This window comes from Rhynchophorus ferrugineus, unplaced genomic scaffold (genome assembly GCF_030347505.1).
Source record: "Rhynchophorus ferrugineus isolate W39M unplaced genomic scaffold, kcgeb_rfMv2 rfM7, whole genome shotgun sequence".
Lineage (NCBI taxonomy): Eukaryota > Metazoa > Arthropoda > Insecta > Coleoptera > Curculionidae > Rhynchophorus > Rhynchophorus ferrugineus.
In genome coordinates this window covers 28088665-28102073 of record NW_027472586.1, presented here as the reverse complement: position 1 = coordinate 28102073, position 13409 = coordinate 28088665, and the positions used below count along the sequence as shown (strand labels likewise).

Here is a 13409-nt window from a genome sequence, read left to right as displayed (position 1 = left end):
GTTTTTATTGTGTAAATATTTGTCTATGCAGTATCCTTGCTGTATAGACAAATATTCATATTCATTTTATTTTATCTGTATTTAAGTGAAATATAATTAAACAATTTTAAGCAGTTTCTTTGAGAAATAGAGCTTGAATTTTCGTCAAATAACCTCGTCACTATATTCTCGGTCTTGCGATTTTATTCATATATATTAGATGATATTTCAAATTCATATAACAGGTCCATTGAGAAGTTCCCTGCCTGACAAATAGATGGCACTACTAGAATTATATCTATATGTATTTTAGTTAGCCGTAAACCTGAAAAGATGCCTGTATAAATTTAACAGCTGTCGGATCGTTAGTTTGAGAATTATAGCATTTTTAGTGAAGCAATATTTGTTATTGTGAAAAAAAATTATAAAAAGGAATTTGGCGTGTTGATAAAATATTTCTTTTTGAAGGGCAAAAATACCGTTGAAGCAAAAACTTGACTTGATGCCGAGTTTCTGGACACTGCCCCAGGAAAATCAACCATGAGGAATTGGTATGCTAAGTTTAGACGTGCTGAAATGAGCACCGAAGACGGTGGAAGCAGTGGATGTCCAAAACAGTTTGTTACCGCCGAAAACATTAAAAAAATCCACAAAATGATTTTAAATGACTCTAAATTGAAATTGAATGAAATAGATGACTCTAAAGATATCAAGTGAACATGTACGTCATATCATTCAAAAATATCTGGGCATGAGAAAACTCTGTGCAAAGTAGGTGCCGCGCGAGCTCACTTTTGACCAAAAACAACGGCGAGTTGATGATTCGGAGCAGTGTTTGAAGATGATCAAGCGTAATAAACCCGAGTTTTTGCGTTGATGTATAACAATGGATGAAATATGGCTCCATCATTTCACTCCGAAGTCCAATCGACCGTCATCCGAGTGGACTGCACACGATGAACCCGCTCCAAAGCGTTTGAAAACGCAACAGTCGGCTGGCAAGGTTATGGCGTCTTTTTGCGATTCGCATGAAATGATTTTCACTGACTTCATTGAAAAAGGAAGGACCATCAACAGCGATCTATAACATAGCGTTATTGGCCAGCTTGAAGGACGAAATCGCTGAAAAACGGCCGCATTTGAAGAAAAAGAAAGTGCTGCTTCAGCAAGACAAGGCACCATGGCACACGTCAGTGAAAACGATGACAAAAACCTATGAAATGGTCTTCGAATTGGTTCTTCATGCACCGCATTGTCCAGATCTAACCCCAGTGACTATTTCCTGTTCAGATCTCAAAAGAGTGCTCGGTGGGAAGAAATTTTCGTCGAATGAAGAGGTGATCGCCGAAACTGTGGCATGTTTTGAAACAAAGGACAAATCGTACAACAAAAATGGTATTGAAAAGTTGAAGGGTCGCTATAATCAGTGTATTATTTGAGGGAAATTATGTTGAATAAAAAAAACTAATTTTGCCAAAAAAAAAGTGTTTTACTATGGTAGGCAGGGGACTTTGCAATTGACCTGTTATTTTACTAAAACTAAAACGACTAAAGAATATAAATATATTAGTTTCTCCATGAACAATTAATATTATATTTGTAAAGGATTTTTTGAAGCTTCATTGTGAAAAATCGGTACATTGTATTTTACTCAAAGTACTGTCTATCGATAGCCATTATATTTCGGCATATTTCAGGAATTTTTTTTGTATCTGTATAAAAGGTGAAGCGCTGTATGAGCACAGACCACATTCATATATCGGAAAAAGTAGTGATCAGAAGGAGCAAGGTCGACGACGACAGACATACGACAGATGTAGTAGCACTTTAAAATCATTTTAATATCTTCACCGGTTTTGAAACATGTGGATGATTGTGGACGTGCTGAAGAATAATCTTGTTGTATCTCTGCTCGTAAACCGGAGGATATTTTTTCGCGCAGTACTTAGCTCAAACGCATCAATTGTAGTCGATGGCGTACCACGATGATGGTTTCATTGAGTAATGCCTTCAAAGTATGTTTTCAAGTTTATTAACTGTCCAGAATGCTCTTTGACTTTGGTGTCGAAATCACCACTTTCAAAACGTCTAAACCAGTATTCACATATTGTAATCGATATATCATGGTTGTTTACTTTACAACTTTACACAGTATTCGATAATCTTCAGCCCCGTTTTTCTTCATATTGAAGTAAGGAAGTAGTACTTCTCACAATTGCGATTTACTCGGTACAAATTCAGACATTTTAAGCGAACTGAAGTTTTTGTTTTTTTTATCTCGAACTTCCATTAACAAATAGTGAAAAGTGATGCATATAAGAGAGGCTTCAACATGAACTTGGCTATGAATGTACCCGACGCGATTTAATATGGAGTAACCTTTTGTAAATCTCTTGAAATTAATTTATTGGCCTGATATATATAACATACTATATATATACAATTTGTAAGATTCATATATAATCTTCATAAAAATAGTTTAAAGTAGCAGGCTTTGAAGCAGCTCAAAAATATTTTCATCTACTTTTCTTGTCATTGGGTTCACCGTCTTGTGATTTCCTATATACTATATATATATATATATATATATTTTAAACTGAAAGAAATATTATCAGAAAAACTTTAAAATATGAATATGTTTATACAGCTTATCACTGTAAGTAATATCCAATAATTTCCCACGATTTATAGAATTATTCCTACGATTTTATATTGTGATGATAAAACAAATTCATTTGGGGGTCTTTTGATATGTCAAAGAATGTCAAACAGGTTTCTGGTTCGGGAAATCACGTTGTTATTCAATAACGTGAAAATTTGCAAAATTATATGTTTAAATCTTGTTCTAAATATGTCGCGGCTGAAAATTATGACAGTATTTACAATGTTCAATAATTATACTCGTTTGTACGTGACGAGTACGATCATACCGTGCGACCAGTAAATTTAAGTATCATTCTTTCGGACGAGTGTATTAAAAACAAATACAAAAACAGCCATTGAAGTGATTGATTTAAATATTAAGCAGTAACCTGCAATTAGCTGTGGCAGCTGTGTTAAAATTAGAATCAGCCATTAGAAAAATTGCATGACGCTTTATATAGGGTGTGCCTGGGCACAATTTCAACTACTTGAGTAAATAAAATTTATTGTAGAGTTGCTTGTATTAAAATTATTTTCGCTTCTAACCGGCCAGTGTTTTCTTTTGGTTTTTTTCGTGCTCTTTTTATAGAATAATGGATCATTGTCCTCAAAATAGATATTTTTTCCGTTCTACTATTTTATTTGAGTTAAATTTCCAAGCCTTTATTAATAATATTTAATGTTTAAATCTAACGTCATTTGGGGTAAATGAACAGTTATGTTTACATGATGTGACCGGTACTTATTGACGATATATAAAATATTAAGGAACAATAAAAAAATTAAAGGTATCGGCGCTGGGCTTACCTGTAGACGAGGCTGAGGCAGTCGATGGTGGTACGTCTGATCTGAACGCTTAATAACAATCCATATAACCGTCCCGGGGTTGCCAGATAATCGTTATCGTTTCATAGTTGCCGCTGCTAGCACCCCGGCCGTGTTCAACATCTGGGACTATATTTCTGTGTATTTTGTAGACAGTTATTCCACGATGTAAAATTCGACATGCCTCAAGATCGCTACAATACTCCCCTGCTAGGATTTTACATATAATTCGTAACAAAAAATATACAAAAGAGGTGCGAAAAAAAAATTAAATACCATATATAGATATATAAAAAAGTATGTTGTATAGAAAGAGCTTTAAAACATTTGGATATAATTAAAAAAAACTGCCTTATACGGCTGACAAAACGGACTAACTATTTCTTCGACGACGAGACATTGGCAATTCTGTTACCGCAGCGAAGACATAACGAGTCTACAGTGGTGACAATCGGTACCTAGCTTCTGGGGCTGCTCTGTGACTAATCAGTAGTCACATACGTTACGGTAATCAAGATAAAACAAATAACGACGGTATACGACCGAAGCTGCCCAAAATCTTTCAAATTAACATGCCTGCCAATATGACTGAGATTGCGAGCGAAACGATTGTGAGCGGAGCAATTATGACATTATGATTTAAACATAGTGCCAAAAGAAATGCTTACTAGACATGTTGATGATCAGATAGTGATGTCAAAAGCTCTAAGATTTCAAAAGATTGCGAAAGAAATAAAATTTGGACAAAAATTTAATAAAAAATGAAATGGAGATAATGAAATGAAATTAAAGTTCATTTTAAATAAAATTAAAATGGATTAAATGTTTGAAAGAATGTAATGTTGAAGGAACAAAAGTAATATGAGAAAAGATTCGACCTAAAAATATTGAAAATTTTATTAAAAAAAAAAACGTTTAACGTGACCGTTATAATGTAAAATACACCATGTTGCACATATCCTCCATTCATGAGTCCAAACCCAATTTTGCGAAATATCACGTCGGTGCCACCACTTTAGGGTAAATGATATGGCTCAGTGAATGGAGATAAAAACGAAATGAAATAGTTCTGGATACATGATGTGGCCGTTATTTATTGACGATATAAAATTTTAAAGAAATAGAAATAAATGAAAGGTATCGGCGCTGGATTTACCTGTAGATAAAGCTTGGGCAGTCGATGGTGGCACGTCTAAACTGAAGGCTGGTCAGATACTGAATAATGAAAGCACCCTTAAATAACATCCTAGATAGTCGTCTCGGGGTTGCCAGATAATCGTTATCGCTGCTAGCACCCCGCCCATGTTCAACATCTGGGATTATATTTCTGGGTATTTTGTAGACAGTTATTCGACGACGTAAAATTCGACATGCCTCAAGTCGCTACAGTCAGATGAGTATGGTGCATAGTCAAGAAATTGAAACTTGACATCACTTAGTTATACTTGATCATTTTTCATGCTTTGCCATTCACTTCACTCAATAACGCCGTATAATTCGACAGTTTTAGCACTTTTCTACATAAAATAATACTTTTCTATTTAGTATTATTGACTTCTTCACTATATAGAAATATTAGTTATGAACGCTAAATATTCAGTTTTCGACACTCATTATTTTTGCTGTTTAATTTAAAGAAATCTGCTTCCGAATCCTATCAAAAACCAATAGAAACCTATGTTGATTGTGATATCAACTGTCGGTTTTGTTTTCTACAATTTGAAAGATTTTAATGCCAATAGCAATGAATAACTGGGAAGACCAAACAAGTTCAAGACAATGATTGTAAAGAACTTTCAAACAGATTGACACCTTCGCTGCCAATCTGGGATCAAATACTTACCCTAGAAACGGACTTTTTTTTTAAATTATAATATTAAAATATTCCTAATACCGTTTTTTAACGTGTGTTACATTTGTTTATATCACGCGCCAGAGCCTGATAGGCAAATGGACAGAATAGGAAAATAGATTGTTGATTGGAAGATATAATTTAATATACTATAACAAAATTATATACATAATGGAAATGAATCAACTACTAAAATAAGATAAAAAAATAATAAGAAAAACGAAAAGAAAATAACTAAATAAATGTTACTACAGTCAAACCAAATAACTATTGAAGTAAATTGAGATGTCAATAGAAATAAATGAACAACCATATGCTAGTACAAATTTTCACTAAAACTCACAAAATAAATAAAAACTCTACTCAGATAAATCAAAAGAGGTCACTCAGGATATTCAGGACACGCAGTGCATACATAAATAGTGTCTTTTTTTGTAAATAATAATTTTTGGTTGCTTCCTCATTACGTTTCCAGCTCTCTTCTCCTCTCATATTTTAAAAACATGTTCGCTGACAATCTCTGGAAATAAGTTTAGACGGAGCCTTTAATAACCATTTTATGACAGACAAACGAAAGTTGTAAATTGAAATACGATTGCCTGAATATTTATTGTAAAGTTAGGGCACGTTTCATATCTATTTTTCCACTTTTAGGACGAGAGGGCCTGAAATATATCGATATTTTTTGAAATACATATGAATCAAAAAGGAAAAATCAAAACCAAGCACGTAAATGACTCAAATGTAGTCTTCAGATAATGCCTATACGAGCACGCTGCTAATGCCGAACTAAATGCAAGGCAATGAACTAAATGCAATGCACATTTCACATTACGCGCTAGCACTCTATTGGTAGCGAAGGTGTTAACAGTCTTTTTTGGATGAATCAACTATTATCAGACGTGCATATATGACGGGAAAGACCTAAATGAAAGGAATATGGCCACTACACAAATTGACTAAATATGCCATTTCGAACCGTTTCAGCACTGAGACGTATTACGAGTGGTCATAAAAAGTGGGTCGGCTAGGATGCTCCCAAATACAAGAAGTTATGGGTTAGTTAAGGAAAATCATCCATTTCGACATCGAAGAGGAATATTCATTACCATAAAGTCTTATTGTGTAAACAGTGGCATCAGCAAGGTTTAAAAATAAGCTGCTAAGAAAGCCGAAAGAAACGGGTGAATGACGTATTCTTGTAAAAAGGTCAGCAATAGCGAGTAAGAAATGCAAATACATTATCTTGCATGAGCGAACGTTCGGCCACATTTTCCTATCCAGTTATTTTTAGGCGGTATCATCATGCTTCTAATAATAAGGAAAAAACTGGTAAAGAGTGATAGGAAATATTTTGGTTAAAGTATATAGTACCAAGTTTTCTCAATAAATGCCTTTTTTAAAGTGATTTAATATTGTTTTATATAAACTCATCTTCGGTAATTTTTTCATCATTTCATTTTAATCTATCATCGGTCATTCTAACAAAAATCATCGAACATCGACTAACCTACAATTTATCTTTACAACTTAAATCTAGATATATATATATATATATATATATATATATATATATATATATATATATATATATATATATATGTATATATATATATATATATATATATATATGTATATATATATATATATATATATATATATATATATATATATATATATATATATATATAGAGAGAGTAAAATATACAAGGAGTGTCTTCTCATGTCTGCTTAATATTTTCTTCGTTTCCTGCTGAGTGATATATGAAAGTCTCGGGGTAAGCAATCAGTACTGTAGTATCTGGGTATACTTACAAAACATGTCCGTATAGGTTACAATACTTGCTTGTATAGATTTTCGTCCAATTAACAATATATTTTCCTACATTTGAACTCTAGTTCTTTCCTTTTCTTTTTTACATGTATCTTTCAGAGGTTTGCATCAAGGTTCATTACGATACACTTAGTATTGCTGCTATATGGAATGATTATTATTTTACTGTTATTGGTGCTTGTAATGTCTGATTATACGTCAACTAAACATGCACAGATTTACTTTAGTTATTTTTTAATTTCCGGGTTTGGGTCCAATTATTTACATTGTCTCTTACGTGTTGTAATTTTTGAGTGGCTTCTTCGCTATTGTCTCCCAAAACAAGAATTAAAGTTTCATCAGAAAATGTAGCTATAGTGATACTTTCCATTGTAGTATATGACATATGTAAATTAGGTATAGAATATGCTTCCTTGTGGTACACCTACTTGTTTCGGTATCATTTTCTATAGCTTATGAGGCCATCATAGCGTACCTTACCAAGGGCTTGTGGTAAACCACAGCTGAAGATACGTTTTCGCGTCTTCAACTACATCTATTATGCTATGCTCCTGGTCATTTGTTGCCTGGAATTCTTTTTAATTAACCCAAACTGGGGTGTAGGGTTTCTCTCTCTCGCTATAACTGGTTTTATTTATTTCACTTAAAGTATTTCAAATTCCTTAGATATTATTCGTACTAGTCGTATAGATTTGTAACCTTTCATTTCATTTGTTGATTTTCAATTATGATCTTTCAAAAGTCTAACATATGTTTTAGGCGAAATTCTGTATCATTGAGAAATTCAAACAAATATTTTCATATACCTTTTACCTTCACGCCTAACATAAAAGCCCCAACTATGAGTCAAAGAATTGGTTGTGGTTAATTAACCCGCTTCAACTTCACTCTAGGTTTACCGTATCAATTTATTTACATTTTTACATGTATGAAGGCAATACCAGTTGATTAAATTTGTAACAATTTGTTAATCAGGGGTCAGATATATGTGGAAATTTTGATTATACCACACCAAAATCCAATATTTTTTTCACGATTTATACCGACAATATAACATTTATTACCGGCAAGTAAGAACACTTAAAACCTATCCAATTACTAATGTATCAGTGAGGTTAAGAAGAAAATTCGACCACTATCGAGTAACGACGGCTGAAGTGAAAGTTTATTTGAGGTAAAATAATAGAAGGAAAGAGGATAAAGAAAGGGAGATAATGAAGAAAGTACTTATGTAGACACAGTAAAAGTTTTTCTTTTTTCCCTCGATAAGGCTACGAACGTATCACTGAAATTCTGAGGGAAAATCAGGTGAGACTTTATTTTCATTGTCGTTTGTTTTATACCAGATAAATAGGACCTACCATATATACAATATACTGGTGCCTTTATAAAAATCAAAAGTAACTTGTTTTTTTTAGTTAGTTCGTTGTTAATATTAGGGCGATGTTAAATAACTTTTTTTTTGTAACCGAGGATGTGCGTTTTATTTTTCCAGCTCATATCAATGAAAAATGTTGCTGCAAGTCCGGAAATGAACGCGAAATACTCTATCCATAAAAATCTTTACCCATAAATTGTATTATTTAAGAATAGGTATTTTTTAGATAGGGTTGAAATTTTTATAGATTATGTCTAACTAAAATCGTTACTATTTGTGGGTTTTTTTAATTATCTGTTTTAACATGAACATATCTGCGTATCAAATAATTATTATGAGGCCACTACATATACAACACAATTTTGAAGAACAAATTTCAAGCGCTTAAATTGGCTAAAACTCTCATTCGAATTGATATAGATTGTACTTGTCGTGTTCGATATATTTTGTATATTTTAGTCTCCTTTGTACCAGTTAAGGTTTATCTGGACTGTGCCTATTGGTTCATCACTTCATTGGACCGTCCTCAGCATTAACACTTGGCAATAAACCATCCTAACTAAGAGGCCGTCTCAGAAAACTTTCTGTCTTTTCTAATCTGCACTAGAATAGTTACTCCTTGTTTTATTTTACACTGTTACTTATGGACATCTACATTTATAATCACAGCATAATGTAAATCATGACATGACAAGTATAAAGCAAGCGACTATCGCTGTAGTAGGAAGACCGTCTTTTTTATTAATTACATCTAACAATATAACGAGTTAATTGAAAAATGTATGGCGCTACTATAATTTAATCTATATGTTTTTTAGTAACCCTCAAAAGATGAGTGTATAAATTTGACAGCTCTCGGATCATTAGTTTCTGAGTTATATCATTTTGAGTGAAGCAACTTTTGTTATTGTGAAAAAGATGGATAAAAGGGAATTTTGCCTATTGATAAAATATTGCTTTTTGAAGGGCAAAAATACCGTTGAAGCAAAAACTTGGCTTGATCCCGAGTTACGGGACACTATCCCAGGAAAATAAACCATCAAGAATTGGTAAGCTAAGTTTAGACGTGGTGAAAGGAGCATCGAAGACGTTGAACGCAGTGGACGCCCAAAAGAGGTTGTTATCGATGAAAACATTAAAAAAATCCACAAAATAATTTTGAGTAACCGTAAATTGAAACTGAATAAAATAGCAGCTACTCTAAAGATATCAACTGAAAGTGTACATCATATTATTTACGAATATTTGGATTTGAGGGAGATCTGTGCAAAGTGGGTGCCGCGTGAGCTCACTTTTGACGAAAAGCAACGACAAGTTGATGATTCGGAGCGGTGTTTGAAGATGATCAAGCGTAATAAACCCGAGTTTTTGCATCGACATGTGATAATGGATGAAATATGGTTACATCATTTCACTCCCAAGTCCAATCGACAGTCATCCGAGTGGACTGCACACGATGATCCCACCCCAAACCGTTGGAAAATGCAACTGTCGGCTGGCAAGGTTATGGCGTCTGTATTTTAGGATGCGCATGGAATAATTTTCATTGACTACCTTAAAAAAGGAAGGACCATCAACTATCACATAGTGTTATTGGACTGCTGCTTCACCAAGACGATGCACCGTGTCAAAAATCCATGAATTACGCCCCGAATTGCTTGATCATCCACTGTATTCTCCAAATTTGCCTCCCGCCAACTATTTTCTGTTCTTAGATCTCAAAAGAATTCTCGCTGAGAAGAAATTTTCGTCGAATAAAGAGGTGATCCACGAAACTGTTGTTGAAACACTATCGAAAAGTTGAAGGATCGCTTTGATCAGTTTATCATCCTTGAAGGAAACTACGTTGAATAGAAAAACTAATTTTGCCAAACAAATGTGTTTTACTCTGGAAGGCCGGGGACTTTTCAATTGACTTGTTATTAGTATAGTGATAGCCCATTGGTCAAAATTCGACGAAATTTTATTAAGTTGGTATAACTAATTATTATAGTTAATTATATTAATAAAAAATAATCGAGTAATACAATAGTATAATGTTAATATGTTTTCTATCTCAAACACTGACTCGCTCTAATAGTGTTTTAATTTATTGATAATTATTGATAATCATGCTTTGTAATATTATTTTTCTATAATACAGGTGTATTAAATATATTACAAAATCACTTTAATTATAAAAAATATAAGGTTACCTTTATATAAAATCGCCATAATTATCGTAACAAAATATTAATAAGTTGAAAATAATGTAGCACGAAAAATATATTATAATTAAGATAATTTTAAAAACTGTGACCTTAGAGCACTAAATATAATAACATGAAATATATATGATAAATATTCTTCACTTTGTTTTCTGGTCATGTACACTGGTATATGATGTATACTGGTGGGTATAATAAATAAACTTTATTACAAACATTAATTTACTATTATCTTGTAAACACTATGCTTATTAACTAAAATAATAATTGATAAAAAATATACGTTGTTCTACTAATATCTCTAAATGTATAAAAATATCAAACAAATTACTAAATTACTGTGAAAAATGTATAATTTATTCTAGTTGTAGCTTCTTTAATTTTTCTGCATATTTCCATTAACTCATTAAAGTAAACTACTACAAATCTTTATATTTTACTCTGTAAATGTATCCGTAATAATTTACCTTCCAAAAGAATACAGTCTTTCACTTCCAAGGCAATATTCATAGTCTATATTATATTTTTTCATCATTTTTTCTCAAATTCTTTCCTATAAATAAGTGTATGTATTTAAGATACCTGTTTTCTAGTTTATTTTTAATTCTTGATGTACAAATTAAGGTATTTATTACCTGCAATGTTCGAGTAGTGTTTTGTTACAAAATGCATTTACTAATGAAACCTGAAATTAATAGGCAATGAACAGCAATAAAATTTAAATAATATACTAAGTATCTCCAGAACCATATCGACTACATTCAGTTTTTAAGCCATAACTTCTTATGTTTATTTTCACAGCTATTTTCTGTTATATCCATATATCTAATTTATCGACATCCTTAAAATTGTTATATTATGAATTTGAAAAAGTTGCTTGCTAAAATTTAAATGCCCTGTGAATACAGTGCTAACGGTTTTTTTATTCTCGAATTTTGTTACTATATATTAGGACGAACATTTGTAATGTCATGTTTTTCTTTCACTACTGAATATACCATATAATCTTGTTATTTTTATAAAAAGGTAAAATGTAATTATATTATCATATTGTTTCTAATATATATTTATCCCAACTTATTCATTATTTTTAAGAGTTCCAACAATACCCGAACAACCAAAAGAATACGAAATCTTATACAATGTAGTTTAAAATTAAATATCATCATATAATAATGTTTTAATCCAGTCCATTTTCAAAAGAATCGTTCAAAATTCTTTTGAAAAAACTCATGCTGACATTCGTTTGCTTTTTTATAAGCCACGAAAATAAGTTTTTAGGTCATAATCATGATGTTATTATATTATAATGAAATACACTACTTAAAAATGAAAAACAGCTATACATCTTAGTGATAACTAAGTGATTATTTCTGGAAATTGCGTCGCTACAGATAAAAATTTTATTACACAAACTAGCGTAATGATTGAGTCAAAAATATTATGCTGTTAGTGAGGTGAGATTATAAAGGTATGCTATCTTTATACGTATATAAAAATTCAGGTTCCGTGTGTTTGTATCCGAGAGAATCCGAACACGGTTGATAAACTGACTTTAGTAGAAGAATGTCAATATATCGCTTTTAGCTCGAAGGTAAAAAGGAAGTGGGAATTTCTAAGCGTTTAATATGATAATAATTTTTCATAGTTACGTTGGCATTGCATTGTCATGTTCTTACTTATATTTGTCAAATATTAAGATGTAAAATTGTAAACTGGTAAAAGAAATAATTTCTGTATTTTAAAGTGAATTTATCACAGAGATTTATCAATTAGTCGTATTAATTGATGATATTTGTCATTATTTAGATTATGATAGAAGATAACGTTTTTTCTTTTGGCTAATTGTAGAGTTCTTTTTAATTCTCTTGTTCAGTCGTTCAGTTGAAGCAGCTCATGATGAACTTTCCAATCATACTAAATAGCTACTGTTGCCTTCCTTAGTATTAATGTGAGCTTTGTAACCGCTTGTGTGGCCTCTCCGGTACATAATTTACTTTTTCATAATCATTTGTTTAAAATATTACTCGAATTCATTTCGTTTCGTTTTTTATTGTGGAACTTATATATCGAGCTTCTTTTTATATCCAGTCTTATGCAAATGGTATAAAACCGCTTTATGTTCGGTACTTAGTTCCGCACTAATTTGGCGAGATAAAATCCTTCCGATTAACTGGACGTTTTTGATTCTTTAATTGACTTTTTCAACGATCGAAATGTTTTACATCAACATTTCTGGAACATAAACAGACTAGTTAGCCTAAGCTGAGAAGGAAAAACTACATTCCCTTCTCGGAAGTAAAGTGGAAAAATATATTAAGTTCGAATAATGTGTGTACTAGGTAAATTTATTTTTGTTAGACTATTTTCATCTACTGCCCTACAAATAATTTGACTGAACCTTAGTGAAAAATGGCTTAAATTAGTTAATATGATAATAAAACTCTAGCTTTTCATTATAAAATTACTTTAATAGATTAAGATACATTTCTCTAATGGTACATGATGAACACACACATATTTCATATCTGATAATCACAGAAAGTAAGAGTTAGAAGAAGAGTTTAAAATACAGGGACTAAAATATATACGTAGCTCATTAAAATTTAGTATATATAAAAAATAATACCGCAAAACCAAAACTGTTATAATCAGGTTCAACATATTTAAATTTAACTTAGATACGAATAT

The 13409-nt window shown here is 31.8% G+C and overlaps 1 protein-coding gene across 2 annotated transcripts in view; it reads left to right on the top strand.

The window, feature by feature from the left end:
• Oamb (Octopamine receptor in mushroom bodies) overlaps positions 1–13409 on the top strand; it is a 342242-nt gene that overhangs the window by 3184 nt on the left and 325649 nt on the right. The gene's annotated exons all lie outside the window — the stretch shown is intronic.